This window comes from Tamandua tetradactyla, chromosome 13 (assembly GCF_023851605.1).
Source record: "Tamandua tetradactyla isolate mTamTet1 chromosome 13, mTamTet1.pri, whole genome shotgun sequence".
NCBI classification, from domain to species: domain Eukaryota; kingdom Metazoa; phylum Chordata; class Mammalia; order Pilosa; family Myrmecophagidae; genus Tamandua; species Tamandua tetradactyla.
The window spans coordinates 86,888,454-86,909,789 of record NC_135339.1 but is presented as its reverse complement, the minus strand read 5'-3'; the positions used below and the strand labels follow the sequence as shown (position 1 = coordinate 86,909,789).

General features: G+C 47.7%; 1 long non-coding RNA gene across 1 annotated transcript; it reads left to right on the top strand.

The window, feature by feature from the left end:
* Positions 1 to 8,561: 8,561 nt before the first annotated feature.
* Positions 8,562 to 17,126, top strand: LOC143653288 (uncharacterized). Its single transcript, XR_013161224.1, has 3 exons — positions 8,562 to 8,809; positions 16,540 to 16,636; positions 16,779 to 17,126. It is a non-coding gene; the product is annotated as an uncharacterized LOC143653288 (long non-coding RNA).
* Positions 17,127 to 21,336: the final 4,210 nt, after the last annotated feature.

The following is a 21,336-nucleotide window of genomic DNA, read 5'->3' as shown; positions in this document are numbered from 1 at the left end:
CCGCGGGGGATGCAGCCTCTGCTCCACCTGGACTGTGGGTCCTGGGGCCCCTCTTCCCATTGCATCTCCACTGCTGTGGAGATGAACAAATGGAAATGTTCTTTTCTGCTCCAAGTGATTATTTGCCCACCTCTGATACCTGGGAGTCCCCTCTGATGGGTGCCCCTGAAGTTTGGACGCTGTTCTGGGAGAGACTGGAGCAGCGGGAGTGGGATGGGAGTGGCCTGGTCACATCAAGGCTGACCCGTGTCCCAAGACCAAGACCTCTGTCGCGGCGCCCTCACCTGTGCCCCTTCTCCTAAGAATGGCCATCAGCAGGCCTGGTGCCCACAGACGGGGCTGGGCTGGCATTATTTTGCTAGCTGTGGCAGGATCAGTCTCAGGTCTCTGTGGTCTCTGTGGTTGGGGGTGCTCTCCCAGTCTCTGGAGACACAGCCAGTTGGGATTTTCCATCCACCTAGGCTTGCTCTTGAGTCATCACATGCCATTAACAAATGAAAGATGTAGGAGTTGTAATGCACACAGACCCCTTTCTCTTTTTCCTTTTTTCCCCTGAGGAACAAACACAAAGAGGCACTGTGGAATAATACAGACTAGACTCAAATCCCAGCCCTGCCCCCGCCTTACTAGCTGTTGGCCTTGGATAATTCATTGGCACTTCCAAACCTTGGGTTTTCATCAGGAAATAAGAGACGATAATATCTGCTGAGGATGGAGTGGAAAGAACAAGCGTGAAATGCCACACTCTGCACCTGGTAGAGTTAATACTCAGGAAATGGGGGTCCCTCTAGCCTCCTACCTGCAATTTGGCCTCTGGAAGGGGGAAGAAAGATGGAGAAGAGGAAGCATCAGTGAAACTTCGAAGACGCAGACAGAGCTGGGCAGAGAGGCCCCCATTGGGCCCAAGGTCAGGTAAGATTGGGCAGGCAGGACATGTGAAAAAGGAGTATCATGTGTGGTCAAACTTAGAAATGAGTCCAGTTCAGAATGGGGAGAGCACTGGACTAGGAGTCAAGTCCTGGTCCTCTCCTTCTTTGCTCTTTGGCCTTGGATCTGTCACCTACCATGGGTGTGTTCTTGTCCGTGAAGTGGTGGCCCCTTATAAAGGCCTTTTATAAAGCTATTATATAGCTGCCAGTGGGATGGTGCTGGGCCATGAGACGGGCCATCAGGGGGCTGTGGGGCGACCTTGTCCTCCAGCCCAGGGGTTTCCTGCTCAGCTGCCTGATTCACGTAAGGGGGGTGGACTAGCTCAATCTCTTGTCTTATTCTACCCTTTAGCGATGCAGGGAAAGTAGGTGTAGCTCGTTTAACACCATCAGTGAATGCAAATCTTTAAAAAGGCATTATCTTTTCTGATTATGAAAGTAATATGTATTTGCTGTAGAAAATTATAAAAACAAAAGGAAGTATAAGGAAGGAAATGAAAATCACATAAAGTCCTATTGCCCAGGAACACTCCAAAATGTTAAAAAGTAACTGTTTCTTTTGATCTTTTTTCTCTCCATATTTAATATTGGAATTATATTGTGTATGATTTTTAAATATGATTTTTACTGGAAGAGCTGTAGGTTTATGGAAAAATCATGCAGAAAATAGAGAATTCCCATACACTGCTCTCCCCCATTATTAACACCTTGCATTAATGTGATACCATTGTTAGAATTGATGAAAGAATATTATTATAATTGTGCTATTATCTATAGTCCATAGTTTACATTAGGATTCCTTGTGTTGTATGGTACTTTGGTTTAAAAAATTTTTTTTTCAATTTTTTTGAATTCATCAGAAACTAGGAAATACTATGGCACCCCAGCAATGAACCGTGCCCTTTGGTGAGGAGCAGAGCTGATGAAGACCTAACCGTGGGCCTCTTTGCCTTCCTCACTCCCCCTCCCTATCTCCGCTCTGAATCTTGTGGGGAGACTTGCACTTCCCTGGCTCTTCCACCATGCTCCTCCGGGAAGATGAGCCCATTGGCTGCAAGCTGGAGGCCAGAGTGGTGTAAATGGAACAAATGACCACCTCCAGGCTCAGCACCTTCCGTGGAGAATCGCATGTCCCCCTGCCCCCTGGCTTCTTCTCTCTGACCTGGCTGTGGGGCCCATAACTGGGCTCAGGCAAGGCTGCAATGGCCCCATAATCAGTTTGCTACATTGGGGCCGGCTGCCCGGGGAAGTTCAGTGTACGATTGGAGACACGGTGAATAAAGCTCCATTGTGGGGCACTGAGGTCAGGAGAGCCCGTGTACACATAAAAAGGCCACGCTCCTCTCCCTCCAGCCAACATGATGAGCAGTCTCACCACCCTCCCCCTCTCTGCGTGGGACATGACTCCCAGGGGTATGGACGTTCCTGGCAACATGGGACAGAGATCCTGGAATGAGCTGAGACTCAGCATCAAGGGACTGAGAAAAACCCAAGAATGAGCTGAGAATTAACATCAAGGGATTGAGAGAACCTTCTCGACCAAAATGGGGAAGAGTGAAATGAGACTAAGTGTCAATGGCTGAGAGATTCCAAACAGAGTCGAGAGGTTATCCTGGAGGTTATTCTTATGCATTAAGTAGATATCACCTTGTTCAAGATGTAGTGGAGAGGCTGGAGGGAACTGCCTGAAAATGTAGAGCTGTGTTCCAGTAGCCATGTTTCTTGATGATGATTGAACAATGATATAGCTTTCACAATGTGACCCTGTGAATGTGAAAACCTTGTGTCTGATGCTCCTTTTATCTACCATATCAACAAAAGAGTAGAACATATGGAATAAAAATAAATAATAGGGGAAACAAACGTTAAAATAAATTTAGTTTGAAATGCTAGTGGTAAATGAAAGTGAGGGGTAAGGGGTATGGTATGTATAACTTTTTTCTCTATTATCATTTTATTTCTTTTTCTGTTGTCTTTTTATTTCTTTTTCTAAATCGATGCAAATGTTCTAAGAAATGATGAATATGCAACTATGTGATGATATTAAGAATTACTGATTATATATGTAGAATGGAATGATATCTTATTGTTTTGTTTGTTTGTTGTTAATTTTTTTTAATAAAGAAAAAAAAAAAGGCCATGCTGACAGCCCGGCTGGTCCCCATCCTCATAGCTGGAAATTTGGCCTGGGAAAGCGAATTTATATTGTTTATAATCCTCATTCATCAGCACATTCGAAGGCCTTAAGGAAATGGCTCTTATCTTTTTCTGGGTCAAGGGCGCTGCTGTAAATTTAAAGCCTGCGCATATCCACGTAGGCCCATGGAACTGCTCACGGTCTGGGGTGGGAGTTGCAGCTTTGTTGGAGCCTATTCATGGACCACTTGGAAAGTTCATGGACCCTCTCCCCCATGGGTCATCTTTAAGGTGACCCTTTTATTCATGTACTCATTTATCTATTCCCCAATATATTCAACAAATATTAATTGAGCTCTTACTATGTGCCAGGGAGATTGTCTTTCTTTTGCCAAGTTGTGAGACAGCCCTAAAGTGAGAGTGAATTAGAAACATCTTTTGAGGCAGTAGCTACCACAACTGACCTAATTCAGGTGTTTGTTTTCTCTTCCTCTTTAGGTAAATCCAGGGAGTGAATGACGAGGAATATATTAGGGAATACATTTTATCTTCTCAAACTGTCATTTATTTGGCCACACGAGAGGGATCACTGCTGTGGAAGTGGGTTCACTTGAGGCCAAGAGACATGGCGGCATGGTAGGGTATTTCAAGTGTCTCCTTTCTATTTTGAAGCAATAGACACATTTCAATCCCAATTCTCAATCTCTAGATTCTGCCAGCCCACAGGAATAGCAGAATTGTCCCCTAATTCTGCCATGGCATAAAAGGCCACCTGTTTTCTACAACTTGGCAAGAGGATTAAAAAAGAACAAATGCTCATGACAGTTCTTCCAAGCTTCAAGTTTTACAATACGCACAGTCTCGGCTGCTGTGAACCCCCCTCACTTTATCAACTGGCTCTTTTGTGTTTTAAAAGGGTGTCCACCATCAGTTCATGCCCCTGGCTGGAACTCAACTTGTAGAACTTGGGCAAGAAGGAGAGCTACATGGCTGGACTGAGAGTCTGCTGCAGGAGAGATGGAAAAAAGCAATTTATTTGGCATCTCCATTTCTGGGCAAGATGGAGCAACCCATATCAATAACCACACGAAATATCAAACATTTAAGGAAGAAACTATACCAATTCTATAAAAAGTCTTCCAGAAAACTGAAGAGGAGGGTATACGTCCCAATTCATTCTATGAGACCAATGTTACTTTACTACCAAACCAAACAAGATATTGTAAGATAAAAAAAAAAAAAGATATTGTGAGAAAACTACAGACTTGTATATCTCATGGATGTAGAAATTGTTGGTAAAATTTTATCAATCTGATTCCAGCAATATATTAAAAATATAATACATCATGAGCTGATGTGCTTTATCCTAGAAATAGAAGCTTCTTTTAAATGAAAAATCTATAATTGTAATTATGTTTTTTAACACGTTAAAAAACATATGGTCATCTCAATGGATTAAGAGGAAGTATAATTGAAGATCCTATACTCATTCATGATTAAAAACCTCAGGAAACTAAGAACAGAAAGGAATGTCCTTAGTCTGATAAAAAGCATCTATGGAAAACTTATGGCTGATATCCGCAACAGTGAAAGACAATGCTGTCTTTTTAAGCTAAAAAAAAAAACAACAAAAAAGGAAAGGATAGCTACTCTTAACCACTTCCATTCAATATTGTAGCAAGTTCAATAGTCAGTTTTAGCCAGCACAATAGAGAAAAAAAAAATAAGGCGTCTGATTGGATAGGAAGAAGTTAAATGTGTTGATTTCAACAATATGATTGTCTCTGATGAAAATCTTATGGGATCTACAAAAAAGCTACCAGACCTAATAGTTGGGTTTAGCAAGGTTGCAGGATAAAATATAAATATGTAAAGATCAGTGGTATTTCCATATCCTAGAATGAACACATGAAAATTGAAATTTTAAAATTTCCATTTACTGTAGGGTAAAAATATGAAACACTTAGGGATTGTATCAATTTCCTATTGCTACATACCAAATTACCCCAACTTGGTGATTTAACCAGTGTGAATGTATTAGCTCATAGTTCTGGATGTCAAAAGCTCATCATCAGTACCCATGGGCTAAAATCAAAGGGTAGTGTTCTAGTTTGCTAGCTGCCGGAATGCAACACACCAGAGACAGATTGGCTTTTAATAAAAGGGGATTTATTTTGTTGGTTCTTCAGAGGAAAGGCAGCTTACTTTCCACTGAGGTTCTTTCTTACGTGGAAGGCACAAGATGGTCTCTGCTGGTCTTCTCTCCAGGCCCCTGGGTTCCAACAACTTTCCCCGGGGTGACCTCTTTCTGCATCTCCAAAGGCGGGGATAAGCTACTAGTGCTGAGATGAGGAATGCCAAGCTGCTAGGCTGTGCTACCTTGCGTTCTCTCATTTAAGCACCAGCCAATTAAGTCAAACGTCACTCATTGCAGCAGACACGCCTCCTAGCCGACTGCAGATGTAATTGGCAACAGATGAGGTTTACGTACCGTTGGTTTATGTCCGCAGCAACAAGATTAGGTATGCTCACCTGGCCAAGTTGACAACTGAATCTAACTAACACAGGTAGGGAGGGCTGTTTTCTTTCTGGTGGCTCTAGGAGAGACCCATTTTCTTTCTATTTATAGCTCCTAGAAGTTGCACATGTTCCTTGGCTCATGGTCCAATCTCTGCTTCCATCGTGTATCTCCATCTCTCTGATTCTCCATCTTATAAGGACATTTGTGATAATATTGAGTCCACTGGAAAATCCTAAATAATCATCCCGTCTCAAGATCCTTAACTTTTCACATCTACAAAGTCCATTTTGCCATGTGAGGTGGCCTGTTCATAAGGTTCTGGGGACTTAGATATGGTCATCTCTGATGGGGGATGTTATTCTACCTAGCAGAGTCTGTTCTCTGGTCCCCAAAGATTCATAGTCAGCTCATTCAACTCACATGCAAAAGGCATTCATCCCATCTCAGCATCTCTCAAAGTCTCAACCCATAACAGTACCAATGCAAAGCCCAAAATCCTATCTAAATTTAATCAGCTCAAAATCCCAAATTCATCTCTATGGTCTAAATCAGGGATGAGTGAGATTCCAGGTATGATCCCTCCTGGGGCAGAATTTCCCATCTCTGGGCCTGTGGCTACAAAACAAGTTATCTACCTCCAAATTACAATTGTGGGACAGGCATAGGATCTAGTTATGGATACTTGCATTCAAAAGGGGAGGAAAGGGAAGAAAAAAAGGAGTCACTGGCCCCAAGCAATTTCAGCATCCAACCATTCAAACTCAGTGAGGTTGAAAGGCCTGGGATAATCCTCTGTGTCTCTTGAAGAGTCATCCTTCCTGATTCATGAAGCATGTGCTTGTAGCTGAGTGATTTTATCAGTCTTTTTCCTAGCTGGAAAATTCAGGGACTCTGCCAGCCTTCTCTCATTTTGGCCTTTTCAATCCAAGCTCACAGCATTTCTGCTGCTATAAAATTCTCAGGAACCTTGTGGGTCTCGATGCAATCAGGCCTTCCCGAGGGTGGTGGGCTAATCAACACATCTGTCATGAAGCATCCTTCTCCGTCTCCCAGACCCGATGCTCGTTGGTCCCAGACCAGGTGCAGTTTGGGAAGTAATGATCAGAGCTGGGCTAGCCTCCGGGATCCCCACTGGGCAGGGGCAGGGCCAGCAGAGGGAAGCTGGGGTCAGGACCCCTGGCCAGGACCCACTCTCCTGGGCAGGCTTCCTGCTTCTGTCTCCTCCTCAGCGACATCTTTGCTCCAATTTATTGGACCCTCCACTTTTCTTTTCCAATGGACTCTTCTGGAAGTGATTTGGGAGGGTGACTTTGTGATTTGCCCCATGTGTGCCTAGACCCCTGATATGGACCTGCACGGATAACCCCTTTCCCACCCCCAGCTCACCCAAAGAGTTGGGTCTGAGCACTGAGGTGAACACTGGGGCAAAAATCAGTTAAGGCTCTGACATTTTTCAGGGGTGAAGTGGGCTGGCAAAGGGGGGGTGCAATGCCTGCCTGGGTATCTGCAGTCATGGGAGCTCAGGATGCCCAGAGAGCACCCCAGTCTTGGGCTCATTGCTGCTGATCCAGGGGAACTGTGCTTGGCTGAGACGCAGCATGGGATTGGGAGAGAGAGGCCAGCGTGCCAGGAACCCCAGTTCATATCACAGTTTCTCCACATGACTCTCCTCCATGGACCTTCAGCACAAAATGGGTGCTTCCTTAATTCATCCCACACATACTAACGGAGGACCTGCATGAGGCCTTGGGAGTGGGGTGGGGAGAGGGATGGTGGCTTAGTTTGGGTTCCTCCAAATGCAAGACCTGAGACAAGGGCTTGGTACAGGTAAGCTTTGGGTCTGATCCCAGGAAACAGAAGTGAAGGAGTGGGGAGGGTGGACGAGAGGGGGCAGAGCACACACGTGGGCCATCAATGCCTGGGCCTGCTATGGGCCACGAGGGCTTGATTGAATGAGCTGGGGGCAGAATTGCCCTTTGGGAGGACAGAAGGGGGTTAAATTTTCTCCTGGTTCCCGACCCCACTGGTTGAGCTCTCCTGGCTGTATGTGCTTGGCCCAGGCAGGTGTCCAGGAGAGTGGAGAGATGCCCTATGCAGGTGTGCAGGCATCTACACGCTCCCCTCCATTGAGAGCCTGAATCAGAGGTGGGCCGAAGTGCCACTTGGTCCCCGGGGGCCTCTGCCATGCACTGCCTGGCTTCCAGGCCACTAGGGCAGGGGACGGGAGAACCATAGATGAACCCCCTGCCTGCCTATCTCATGGTCTTCCCCACCTGACTTCCTCTATTCATTCACCATTGTCTTAATAACCCTGTGACAGCGGCTCACCCAGGAACAAACCATTAAAAAGACGCCACTTACAGAGAACGTGCTCAGGAGCACGCAGCTCCCTGCCACCCCCTTTCTGGGCAAGAAGGCTGCTGGAGCACTAGTACACTCCAGAGGAGGGTCTGAGTAACGATTTACTCACCATCTTTGGGTTTAGGAAATCCCTTCGGGCTTTTTGAAAAACCCCAAGTTAGAAAATCAAGACTGGATTCCTTTTGTTTTTTCCATAGAAACTGAATTAGTAATAGAATTTTTTAAAAAGTGGTTATGAAAATATTAATCTAAACCCTGAAAATGAGCCCAGCCACAGCCCCTGCAATGGCCCTTCACAACTGGGAGTGGCCTGGGTGAGCGGAAGCATATTGCCCCTGAGCCGGCAGGTCTGGGCCCTGCATTTGTGAGGCTCCCCACCCCGGGAAGCTGTGTTGCCGAGGATGTGGGTTCTTGGAGACAGATTCCAGCGAATTTCCTGCCTCCCCAAGGCCAGCAGAGCCTCTTTAATGAGGAGTCCCTACTGGGGTGGCCCTGATTCTCAGCCTGTCACCCGGGGCTGCACCACGGCTAAGGGGCCCAGGCTTCCTGCTCAGCAGGGTTTGATGTCATAATAATCCAAGTGGAAATCCAGGTTATGGCTGGCCATCCAGAAAGGCTCCAGGAGGGTATGGCAGAGGCTGCCCGCTCAGGGCCGGGACGGGAGCAGCCCTTGAGAGCCCAACATCACTTCCTGGGAGCCCCGATGTGCGGGCGCTGGGCTGGGCCTTCAGGCAGGGCTGCGACAGCCGACAGGGACAGAGACAGGGTCCCCAGTCCAGTGGGTCAAGTTCCAGCCTCCAGAACCCTGGGCGGGAACTCACGGCAGCCCCCTCGGTGCCTCCTCTGGCCTGGGTCAACTGGGGTGAGTGGCTTAGATGGGGACACTCAGCAGACACATGCATTGCATTTTGGACTGGCACATTGGGGCGGGATTGCATCTGTGTTGGGAGCCAGAATTAAGATTGAAACAAGACTCCATTGGCTAATGAGCAGGATGACCCAGGGAGAGGAGATTCAAGGACACGGGCAGGCTCGGCCTGGGTCCACCCCGTGAGTCCCACACCCTCCAGCAGTGGCCGGTTCCTGAGGCCAGGTTTGAACTCTAGGAGCTGCCCCTCCCAGGGAAAAGCAAATGGACCCTGTCATGGGTGGGTGGGTGGGGGAATTCTTGCTCCAGAAGAGCCCAGCCTTTGTCAGGAGGGGCTAATCAAGTCACCTCTCTGAATAGGGGGTTGGGACCCCAAGGCACTCCTCCATTGCACGGTGGCATTGGAGCCATGTTTGGATTTTAGAGGCTGGTGCAGAGAGGGGAGGCTGCAGGAGAGGGCAGAACAGGGGGGTGATGGCCAGAGAGAGGGGTTGCTGAGAAACAGCATTGCCCCGGGCTAGGGAGAGGGCAGAGTGGGAGGGTGTTCCAGTTTGCTAGCTGCTGGAATGCAATATACCAGAAACGGAATGGCTTCTGAAAAGGGGAATTTAATCAGTTGCTAGTTTACAGTTCCAAGGCCGAGAAAATGTCCCATTTAAAACAAGTCTATAGAACTGTTCAATCTAAGGCATCCAGGGAAAGATACCTTGGTTCAAGAAGGCCGATGAAGTTCAGGGTTTCTCTCTCAAGTGGAAGGACACATGGTGAACACAGTCAGGGTTCCTCTCTCATCTGGAAGGGCACATGGCGGACACAGTGTCATCTGCTAATTTCTTCTCCTGACTTCCGGTTTCATGAAGCTCCCTGGGAGGCGTTTTCCTTCTTCATCTCCAAAGGTCGCTGGTTGGTACCTTCTGCTTCTCGTAGCTATGTCCTTCTGCTCTGCTCTCTCTGAATCTCCTTCATTCTCCAAAATGTTCCTCCTTTATAAGACTTCAGAAACTTATCAAGACCCACCCAAATGGGTGGAGACACGTCATCACCTAATCCAGTTTAACAACCACTCTTGATTAAATCACGTCTCCACAAAGATGATCTAATTACAGTTTCAAACATACAGTACTGAATAGGGATGATTCTGCCTTTACAAAATGGGATTTTGATTAAAACATGGCTTTTCTAGGGGACATACATCCTTTCAAACCAGCACAGAGAGGGAGGCTGGGGTGGGTGAGGGGGCACCTGGGGAAGGTGGCTGACCTGTTCCAGCCGGCCTTCTGGGTCCCCTTTCCCACCCCCGCACATCCTGCCCTGGGTGCCTTAGTCCAGTCCCATGCTTCTGCTTAAAGTCCGCTTTGTGGAGCTGATGTGAGGAGGTATCCTGTTGGCATCTGGGACAATCCCAGGAGGCCCAGTGTCCTTGCCTCTCCAGCTGGGCAGAGCCCGCCCCAGGGAGGGGTGACCCTGTTGTCCTCCTGTGGCTGGGCCACATCGGATCAGCTCAGCCTGCCCTGGGCACCACACCTGGAGGAGGGCAGCCCAGGCTTCTGTCTGCTCCGTGGAGAGTGACCCCAGGGTCGAGGGCACTTGGAGCCCTGGCGTGGGGGAATGACACAGGGCCAGGGTGTTTTAGCCTGGAGAGGAGCACACTTGGGGCAGACCTATGAGGTATTTTCAAAGTCAGTGGAAAAGGGGAGACCGTGTTCGGGGCTTTACGAGGGCATCAGGTTAGTTGCATGGGGTAAAGGGCCACCTTTTGGCTCAGTGTAGGGAAACCTTCCCCCGGAGCTGCTTCCCACAGGCCAGGGGCCATCCCTGCAGCTGTAGGACCACGTGGAAGGCTGCTACAGGGCACCTAAGCATGGGGTTGCTAGCCTCAACTGAAAACCAGAAAGAACGTCTTTCCCTGCAGTGTGGGCCCAGTCCCAAAGCAGGGGCATCCCCTGCCCTGAGCCTGACTCGAGCTCCTTGCAGGGGCAGGTGCGGCCTGGCTCCAGGTGCCATGGCAGGGTGGCAGCTCTTCCCAGGGGCGGGCTCAAGAAGCCATAGCTGGTCAAGTTGTCCTTAGCCACGTGGTATGTGCTGATGATTGTCCTGTGTGGAGTGGCCCCTGCCAGAGGAAGGGATTTGGAGGTGGTGAGGGGTTGTCCTGAGAGAGGAGAGCAGAGTCAGGAAGGCTCAGAGGCTCAGGAGGATGGAAAGAAGTGTCTCAGGGATGAGGCTGCTGCAAGGGGGTGGTAAACTTGGGAAACAAAGACAGAGTCCCCCTCTTCTTTAGAATGGGATTTTAAAAGAGCTTTGCATTGAGATGCGCAGAGACATCTCTTCCTTTATTTCCCCAGGAAAACTTCAGCCATACATGCAAGATTTGGTGATGCTTTTGGAGTTGAGTGTTTCTCCAGGGATGGGGTGTTTGGAGTGGTGGTGGGGGTCTTCAGGGGAGAGCAGGAGGCCCACCTGCTATAGTATTGCTCACCTCATCCCTTATTTTCTCAGGCCCTGGGACCAACTTCCTGGGCAGGTGGCCAGTGTCCCCTAGGGGCCACCTCTCTGCCAACCCCAAGATGCCCGCCACCTTCCCACACAATCAAGGGGGCCTCAAGTCACAGGTTTACCTCCATGGCCCTTCAGCAAATGCCCCACTGCCCCGTGCTTGTCAGCCGCAGATAAAGAAGGGCGTCAGGCTATTTGAGAAGCTGGCTAACATTACTGTGGTGCAACGTTATCACGGGAGACAGGTTACGGTCAGGACCTCCAGGTAATGGCAGAAAGTGACCCTGGAGAGGGAAGGATCAGGAAGAGAGAGCACTTGAAATTCTCACCCGGGGTGTCTTTTCCAGAAAGCAACGTGTTTGCAATTTCTCTGTGAAATCAACCCACTTGTTTAGCTTGGCAAAGCTGATTGAGGCTGTGGCCATTTCTGGGGCAGCTGCAATTCGGCTGCTTTGGATAATTATCTGTTAGTAATTATCTCCTAAGACTTTGGTAAACAGCAGCTTGTTTAGCCATCCTTGAAGAATTAAATCATTACATTTATTGCTCTATCCACTTGCTATTAACTTTCTAAGAGGCTTTCCCACCTCAGAACGGGGGTTTTCTTTTGATGAACTCTATGGAGACCATAACAGTTGGCAGGGATTGGGGTTGGGTGGGGAGAAGCTCATGACCAAGGGCTGGGAGGAGGTCAGTCTCGCTGAGTGCAGCCCTCCAGCAGCAGGTCGCCTCTTGTGCCCCGACGATGACAAATGTTTTTCAGGAAAGTAGAAGCTTCTCACAGAGAGCGTATCCTAAGAGGCAAAGAGCCCAGCTCGGAAGGGTCTGCAGAGTCCTGGGGAGAGACAAAGGTATACTGACTGCAGCCCTGGCTGGCTGTGTCCCCGAGTGGTGCTGGTGGCTGTGGTGAGACAGTCTGGGGCCCTGGGCTGTGGAGCTGAGAGGAATAAGGAGGTTCTTGTGTCTCAAGAAGATGTGGTGAGCTTGGCTATTTGGATGAAGGTCAGAGGAAGATTGGGAGTTTTGATTGGTCCAAGTCTGTCCTGCTTTGCCCTCTGAGCTACTGGTGCCCTTTCATTTCTGGACATGTCAGGGACAGTCCCAAGCTATGGCCCTTGCAGAATCCTTTGGAGTTGTGGGACGAGCAGGGGAGGCTTTGATGAAGACACCTGTGGCAGGGAAAGCTGGAGAAGTCATAGGTGGTCAAGATGTCTCTGGCTACATGCTACTTGCCAGCCATTGTCCTGCTGGGTGCCACCTGCCAGCATGGGGGATTTGGAGACGATGGTGTTGTGGGATGTTCTGTGCTCTGAGCTGCCCCAAGTGGGGTGGTATGATTGGGTTGTCTAGGTGGCTGGACGATGGGGCCCAGGCCGGGCACCCAGGGGTTTCCGGTCTGGAGGGGGCTATGCCTGGCTCTTCTCTTTGAGGGCCTCCTGCACTGGCAAGAGGGTGATATTGCCCTGCGGCATGGCAAGGGGAGCCCTGGTAGGGTCACAAGAGATAAGAGCATAATGTGCGCCAGGCAGGCACTGAGCACAGGATGCATCATGGGACGGAGCCCAGGCCTGGTCTTGCTCTCTGCAGCAGCTGGTCTTGGGGGCAGGATCACACTATACCTCTAAATGTGCCTAGACCCCCAGAGGATGCTGGGTGTGGGGAGGCCATCTGGGTTTCCTAGGAGATCAGATATTCAGCTTGTCTCTTAGACCCCGAAGCCATTATGCATTTGAGGCAAAATGAGAGGAAATGAATGAAAAGGATCAATGTAAATTCATTTTGGAAGAGGCCATTATAAATGTTCATTGCAGAAATCCCTTAGAAATTGACCAGCTGCTTTTTTTTAAAGTCAAGAAACCCTTCATGAATAATGATTGGATTTTGTAAAATCCCAAATTGGCTCACAAGTTGAGTCAATAGATTTTTTTATATGTAAATTACACACAAAAACTTAACAGGTAAAAAAATGGAATGATTCCCATTTTAGTATAAATTATCTTCCATTGTACGAGGACTATGTCAGAAAGCTGGTGTCGGATAGTTGCTTTGTGTTTAGTGTAGGAGCTTTTCAATCTGATTTGCATCAGAATGACCACAGGAAACTTAAAACAAAAATACACCCAGATCTACTGAATTCCAAATCTCTGGAAGTTTGGGGCCTCAAACCATGCCATCTGTTTTGATTTGCTAACACTGCTGAAATGTAACATACAGAAATGGATTGGCTTTTTTTTTGGTGCATGGTCCAGGAATCGAACCCAGTCTCCAGCCTGCAAAGCAAGATTTTTACCCATGGATTGGCTTTTACAATGAGGATTTATTAACTTAAAATTTACAGATCTTATGCCATGAAAATGTCTCAATTAAGATACCAACAGGATGATACCTGACTCTGAAGACAGGCTGCTGGCATCTGGGGCACCTCTGTCACATGGGAAGGCACATGGCAGGTATCTGCTGTCCTTCACTCCTGGGTTTCATTGCTTTCAGCTTCTGGTTCCAGGGCTTCCTCTGTGAGTCCTCTCTCAGCTTCTCCAGGGCTTTTCTCTCTGAGCTCTCTCAGCTTTTTCTGTCCTTTATCCTCTCATAAAGGACTCCAGTAAAAGGATTAAGACCCACCTTGGATGGCATGGGTCAGCTTTCAACTGAAATAACCTAGCCAGAAGATCCCATCCACAATAGACCTGCACCCACAGGAATGGATTAAAAGAACATGGCTCCTTCTGGGGTATATGACAGCTTCAAACCAGCAGCCCCCCTTCCGTGATGCCAATGAAGAACCGCAGGGTGTGCAGAGAAAGCAACACCAGGAAGCCAGTCTTGAAGCTACTGATCAAAAACACACCCAGAGTCCAAGAGCTTCTTGCTGATTCTGTTGGGTTCTCGGGCTAACTTTGCAAGTCCATTTGGTCCAGCCCCTGTTCTCTTTGCCTTTCCACCCCTCTGCCCACCCCCACACCCTGGTTCTGACTCCATCTTGCCCTTGCCCCTTGGGCTACTGCCTGGGGACTCTGTCCCAGCCTTGGGATGCCCTTATGTCCCAACCCTGATACCTCTTGTTCTGCGGTGAGTTGCACTCCCGAGACAAGCTACCTCCCTTGCTAACTGGGTAGTTCCCTGCACCCTACAGCTTAACTTTGTCCTGCTATTGGGCTAAAGGGATAAAGAAGAGAAGGAAGGAAGGGCTATAGGAGACCAAGCATCTTGCCCTGTCCTGGTTAGAAAACTCCTCAGGTGTTTCTGATGCACCCCCAGTTGGAAACCACCCTTCAGAACACCTGTGCATTTAATACGGTGTTCACCTCCCTGGAGCAGCCAGGTGAGTTTTTCCTTTGGTGAGGGAAACTCCCTCCATTTGAAATCTGCCTGTCAATCACATTTGGCACCATATTGGGCACTTTGCCTGGCCCTGTGACGACCTTCCATTGATAAGTCCTCTTTGACCTTTGAGGACCACTTCGATGGCAGGCTGGGGGTGGCTTACGGTGGCGACCTGCAGCAGGCAGGGGGCAGGGTGGGACTCAGGCTCATGTACTGACTCTGTGGACGAAGGTCGGGATAGAGAGGTCCGCTTCCCTGAGCAGGTCTGGCAGCCCAGGACCCATCTCCACAGGGGCTGAGGGATGTTCTCAGGTGCCATGTGTGGGGGCCTTCACGGGGCAGGTCCTGGGGAAGGGCTTGGAGAAGGCACTTGTCCCAGGACCTGTGGCACAGCGTGTCTCAAGTGTCCATCACCGACTGTAGAAGAGGGCCGAGGGGCGGGCAGCCTCTAAACTGAATGGACTGTGACCTGGGCAGTCCACTTAATTGGCTCCATCTTACAATGATCATGTGCCTCCTATGGGCAGGCTCAGCCAGGTGCTCGGGATACACAGGTGGAGTTTCAGACACGTGGAGAAGGGACAGATACTGAGATAAAGGTTTACGATAAAGGTGTGTCAATAGCTGCAAGAGGCCCAAGATGGTGGGAGTGGGGACATTCATGCTGTGAGTGGAATGGGGAGAAAAAGATGAGGAATAGGGAAGGCTTCATGGGGGAGGTAACATATGAATAGGGCCTTGGAGGTTGAATAGGAGCTCACTGGGGGAGAAGAGGGACCATCAGAGACAAAAACATGAGCCCCCAAAGGGCCTGCCATATTCAGGGGACTCACCGGTAGCATGACGTGGCTTGGTTTGGGGTTCTGTCTCCTCTTCAGACCAGCTCTGGCATTCTATTCTGTGATTCTATCCTGTGGTGGGCTCGCTTGGTTGATAGCTGACACCAAGATGGCCCCAGTGAGCCTCGCCTCACCTTGAATGGAACTGCCAAAGTCTGTCGGCTAAGCATGTGGGTTTTGATGGGGACATGGGTTCAAGGTCAGGTTCTATCACCTCTTTCTGTGCGAACTTTAGTGAAGTTATGGAACCTCCCTGACTTCCAGTCCCCAAGCGGCCACAAAGCCAGCAGTTTAACCAGCATTAGTCAGAGAGCTAGCTCGAGGATTAAGTGAGAAGGTCTTTGTAAGGAGCTCAGCCAGAGGTACACGGGTACAGGTACACAGCAGGTGCTTGATACAAGCTCGATCTTGTAGCTCCTCGGACTGTGGGCGACATCCTCTTGATCCCAGCCACTGGTCCTATGGACCTTGCCGTGCCAGCCTGGTACCCTGGGTGTCTCTGGGCGGAGGCTGGAGGAGGCAGTCTCAGTGGCCATCACCGTGGAACATTCTCCCGGATCAAGTCACCCCCCCTGCCCGGTGAGATGAGCCTGAGTGTTGAATAACATCCTGCCTGGAAACACCAACACCCTCTGTCCAACACCCCAGGACTCACCGGCTCTCCACCTCCACCTGTGCGAGTCTCTTCCTGGCTTGGGTGTTTATTTCTCGCCGTTTGAAGCGATGATTTAATTCTTGCCTGGGATGTCATCGGCCCAAGTTTGTGCTGAAGCAAAACATTTCAGCACCCACCAATTTCCATATAAATAAAAATACAAGAGAGAGAGAGGAGAACAAAACCTCAACCAGCGCCTTCACAAACTATGCGTTTGAAACCTGTTTCTTGAAGATGGATTGCTCCTTTTGGCTGCTAAGAGGTTTTTCTTGACTTGTCAGTTGTTTTATACCCCAGCCCCCAACATTCTTGGGTATAAATTATTCATTGCCCAGTTAGTGGTTAAAAAAAAAAAACCGGCGGGGGTGGGGTGGGGGGTGGCGCGAAGCACTTTCTTAATCTTCCAGTCTTTTCAGGTCCAAGTTGTTTTTTTCCTTCCTGCTGCTGGAAAAGTGGAAATAACTGCGGGGCTCTGCACGCGGAGTTTCACAGCTGCAGTCAGAGGAGAGAGAGGTGCTGAGCCGGCCCTGAGCGGGGTGGGGGAGCCGAGAGGGTTGGTGACATGCGGTTTGGGGTAAGGCGGGATGCTGGTGTTATCAAATCTATGTTAATGTAGAAAGTAGGCATACTTTTTTTTTGTTTTTTTTTTTGGCAGGAAGTTAAGGTTTCCACAAAAGCAGAGAGGTGGCTTGATTGTCTTGCAGTCCCGGCCATTTCAGAGGCCACCGCCCCTGGAGGGATCCGAGACTTTCCCTGCTGAGCTGACTCTGCTTCTCCCAGTCCCTGTCCCCAGGCTCGCGGCCCTAGCAGGGGACAGCTACCCTCCCCCAGCCGGCCTCCTCCTCCGGGAGGATTCTTAGGCCTCCGCAGCTCGTTGTCCACCCGGGACAGTCCCCAGGGGAGGGGTCGGGCTCGGGCTCAGAGCGCGGGGATCTCAGGCGGGAGGAGCCCCCGGGGCAGGCCCAGGGCTGAGCATGGAAGGCCGATGAGGCCTCACCCACTGAGAGCCGCCCCCCCCCCCACCCCCCCCCCCCCCCCCCGCTGCAGTGCGCGCCTGCTTGGGACCCTCTGCGGCCGCCTCTTCTCTTCCCTCCACCGCAAAGCTGACCTCTTGCACCTGAGAAAAGGAGTGCCAGAAAAATTGGGCCTGTTCGGGGACTAGCCCACCTCAAGCAAGAACAGAGACATTCACTGGGGGAGAGCAGTTGCCCTAGACCTGGTCCCGTGGCCTGCTCTGGGGCAAAGCTGCCCACCTGGCCCCAGTGGCAGGACAGGCGGCCTCCTGCTGGTTCCCCTGTTCTTCCCGTCACCCCACCTCAGCTACCAGGTCCTCCTCCGCTCTCCCCACATTCTTCCCAGGCTCCGGGGGCTTTTCCAGGGCAACATTTCTGTGTGGACTCTCTGGAGGCCTCTGAGCCCCACTGGTCATCTCAGGAGGACTGACCCGCGTTAGGTAAATGGCCCACCTAGCTGGTGGCCTGCTGCAGGAAACAGGCGCTGGTGGATGCGACTGCTGGCCATGCGTTAGACTGGACAGTGGATTTCTCCCCCCTCAATCCTACAAATATTGCATTTGAAATTAAAGCTGAAGGAGAGAAACGGCCAAGAATTTGGGCTCTCATAGAAGATTCTGGGCCCCTGGGGTTGTGCATAGAGGTGGACATCTGCATCTGTCAAGGTTAGCCCCACTCCCAGCATGTCTTAGCTCTCACAGGCCCAGGTATTACTAAAGCGTATTGGGGTCCCTTCTCTGAAGAGCTGAGACAAAGAGGCAGGCCCCAAGCCCCACCGTCCACTCTGATGGGATGTGGTCGTTACTGAACAATTTGGTTCAATTTAAGTTGGTCGCCTAATCAGCCTTCCTCCAAGCCTAGGCTGCCTCTTAGTGTGAGAATGAGTCTACCTGGGAAAAAAAGGCAACTGAGAGAGAGGGCGGGAGCTGGTACGAGCCCCTAACCCTGGACAGTTAGGGAAGAAAGGAAATAAGTTCTAGTCATGCCCACATACATCATTTTACTTAGTCCTCAGAGTAGTTATCTCCACACCCCTTGCAGAGGTGAGGAAACTGAGGCTTAAAGAGACCAAGCGACCTGTCCAGGTTCACCTGGCTAGTGAGGCAGAGGTCCACAGGTGAGGGCCCCTGAGTGAGAGGACTGCTCCTTCAGGCGGGTAGAGGCCACATCCGCAGAGCGGAGACTGCTGACCTGGCCCGCATGGCCCAGGTTCCTTCCGGCTGGGCTTCCGAGCAGACACCTTTAGAGCTGGTGGGGCACTGCCCGTGGGACACACCTGCGTGCCGTGGAATTAGGTGGCAGTGAGACAGCCCGGGGCACTGCCCGTGGGTCACACCTGCGTGTGGTAAAACTGGGTGACAGCCCAGGGCCCTGCCCAGGTGACACACCTGCGAGCGGTGACACTGGGTGGCGGTGAGACAACCTGGCCAGTGCAGGCAGCCCTACCCTTGGGGGTACTCGACAGAAGATCAAGTGGAACGAAAGAAGAGTCGGGGAGGAGAGCATGGCAGGGACCCGAGGAAAGGGATAACTCTCCTGGGAGCATCCAGTTGAAATCCCTTTTCCAGGCAGGTGTGAGAAGGCCTTCTGAAACGAGGGTTTTGCAGAGCAAAACTTGAAGTATTTTGCAGAAATCTGGGCTATTGCAAATAGAGACAGGAGTAGCAGGACCTCCCAAAAATCAATTTATGGATTAATTCCATTATCTTTTCAGTCGTCCAAGTCTTTAGTTTTGTTTTTATTGTCATGTTTTTTCTTCCTTCAGGCTGAAGGAAATAATATTGAGATGAATACGTAGGTCATTTCTTTCATTTTGTTAATTTTTTTAAATTTAAGCAAACAAGTAATACACTTAGAATCACCAACAATGGATGTCTTAGTTAGCTTAACCATAGGCATATGTAAATAAAGTATCCATGTAATTATTGCAAAGCCTGTGTTTGCACAGTAAGTTTCATAAACCAATTTAAAATTAAGGCAACAAGGGAAAAAATCTACATATTCAGATGGCAGAGTTCTTAAATTCTAAGTATTAAACACTAACGTAGACACCATTTGATCAGCTGTAAAAACTGTGACTGTCTCAAAATATCAAGTAGAAAGTTTTTACAAATACCTGCATTGCTATAGTAATGACCTATGTTACTTTTGTATGAAGATACAAATATTTTTACAGTTAACATATGGAAATCTTAACCACCTAAAATGGATATCTAAGTTAGCTTATCCATAGGCATATTAAAAAAAAAAATCCAAGTAATCATCATAAAGCCTGTTTGCACAATATGTTTCATAAACCAATATAACATTAAAGTAAGGAAGGAAAAAAATCTATAAATACAGATAACAGAGTTACTTGAATTCTAAATATTAAACAATATCTTAAATACCATTTGATTAACTATCAAAACTGTGCATTCTCAAAATAGCAAGTAAAATGTTTTTACAAATATCAACTTTGCTATAGTAGTGAGCTATGTTACTAAATATTTTCAAATTTTTTATTTCAGGAATTTATTTTATCGAATATTACTATAACTGTGTACATTTATTGAACTGTTTATTAATTGTAAAATATAATATATATATATACAAAGAAAAGAAAGAAAAAAGCAATAACTACTTGGTTGAGATATAATATATGTACAATTCACTTATTTAAAGTGTTCAATTTAATGTTTTTTAGTATATTTACCGAGTTGTACATCCATAATCACAATCAATTTTAGAATATTTTCATCACCCCAAAAAGAAATTGCATCCATTAGCCAGACCCACCCCTCCATTACCCACCCCATTTCCCACTCCCAGCCCCCTGGCCCTAGGCTATCACTAATCTATTTATATCACTAATCTACTTCTGTCTCTGCAGATTTTCCTTTTCTGGCCAGTGTGATATTTTAATTCATTTCATGATTTTTTTTCCCCATATATTTTTATTTATTTTTTTAGTGGTCGCTCTAGGATTTGTCAAAAGCATTTTAACTTCACATTTATACTAACTGAATTCCAGTAAGATGTAGAAATATCACCCCTATATAGCTCTATTCCCTTTCCTCCTTTTTTTGTGCTATTACTGTTTTTTTTTTGGCATGGGTAGACTCTGGGAAACTATTATTGTTTTATGTATTAAATCTATTAATGTAATGAACCAACAATATATAGTTATAATAATTACTTTATATAATTTTTTAGCTCTATCGAAGAAGCTGAGAAAAGAAAGGAAAGTATATCTTTATGGGGCTTATTATATTTACCTTCTTATTTACTATTTCTGGTTCTCTTCATTTGTTACTGTGCATTTGAGTTGCCATCTAATGCCATACTCTGACACCAGTGTAGCTTTGCTCCCACTTGCCTCCTTTGTGTTATTATTGCCAATTATATTGCACACCTATATATTAAAAGCCGAAATATGATTATATACATAATGTTTTATATAACTCCTTTATAAATCAGTTAAGAGAAGAATGAAGAATAAATAATGCCTTTATACATGTTTTATAATTATGTACTTAACTTTATTGGAGCTTTTGTGTGTTCAGGTGGATTTGAATTTCTCTCTGGGTTTACACGGTTTTAGACTGAAAGATTTTCTTTTAGCATTTCTTGTAAGGCAGGTATGCTAGCAAGCAAATTCTCTCAGTTTCGTTTACCTTGGGAATGTCTTTCTTTTTCTTTTTACTCCTTTTTCTGGAGTGATGGAAATGTTCCAAAAAATGATCATGGTGATGAATACACAACTATGTGATGATATTGGAAGCCATTGATTGTACACCATGTATGGATTGTGTATGTGTGAAGATATGTCAATGAAAATATATATTTTTAAATTTTAACTTATTTTAATGTTTTTTATTATAAAATATATATACAAGGCAGAGAAAGAAAAAACAATGATTTTCCAAGCTTTATTCAAAAATTCAACAAGTAGTTACAGATCAGATCCCAGAGTTTGTCATGTGCTACAATTCCACTAACTCAGATTTTTCCTTGTAGCTATTTCAAAACACTGGAGCCTAGAAGGAATATTAATATAGTGATTCCACAGCCATACTTGTTTGTTAAATCCTGTTTTCTCTGTTTTACCTCCTCCTTCTCTTCTGATCCCTCTCCCAGTCTATACGGATCTTTAGGCAATGTCCATTCTAATGGTTTCATGCTGAGAAGGGGTATCGACACTAAAGATGGGGGATGTAA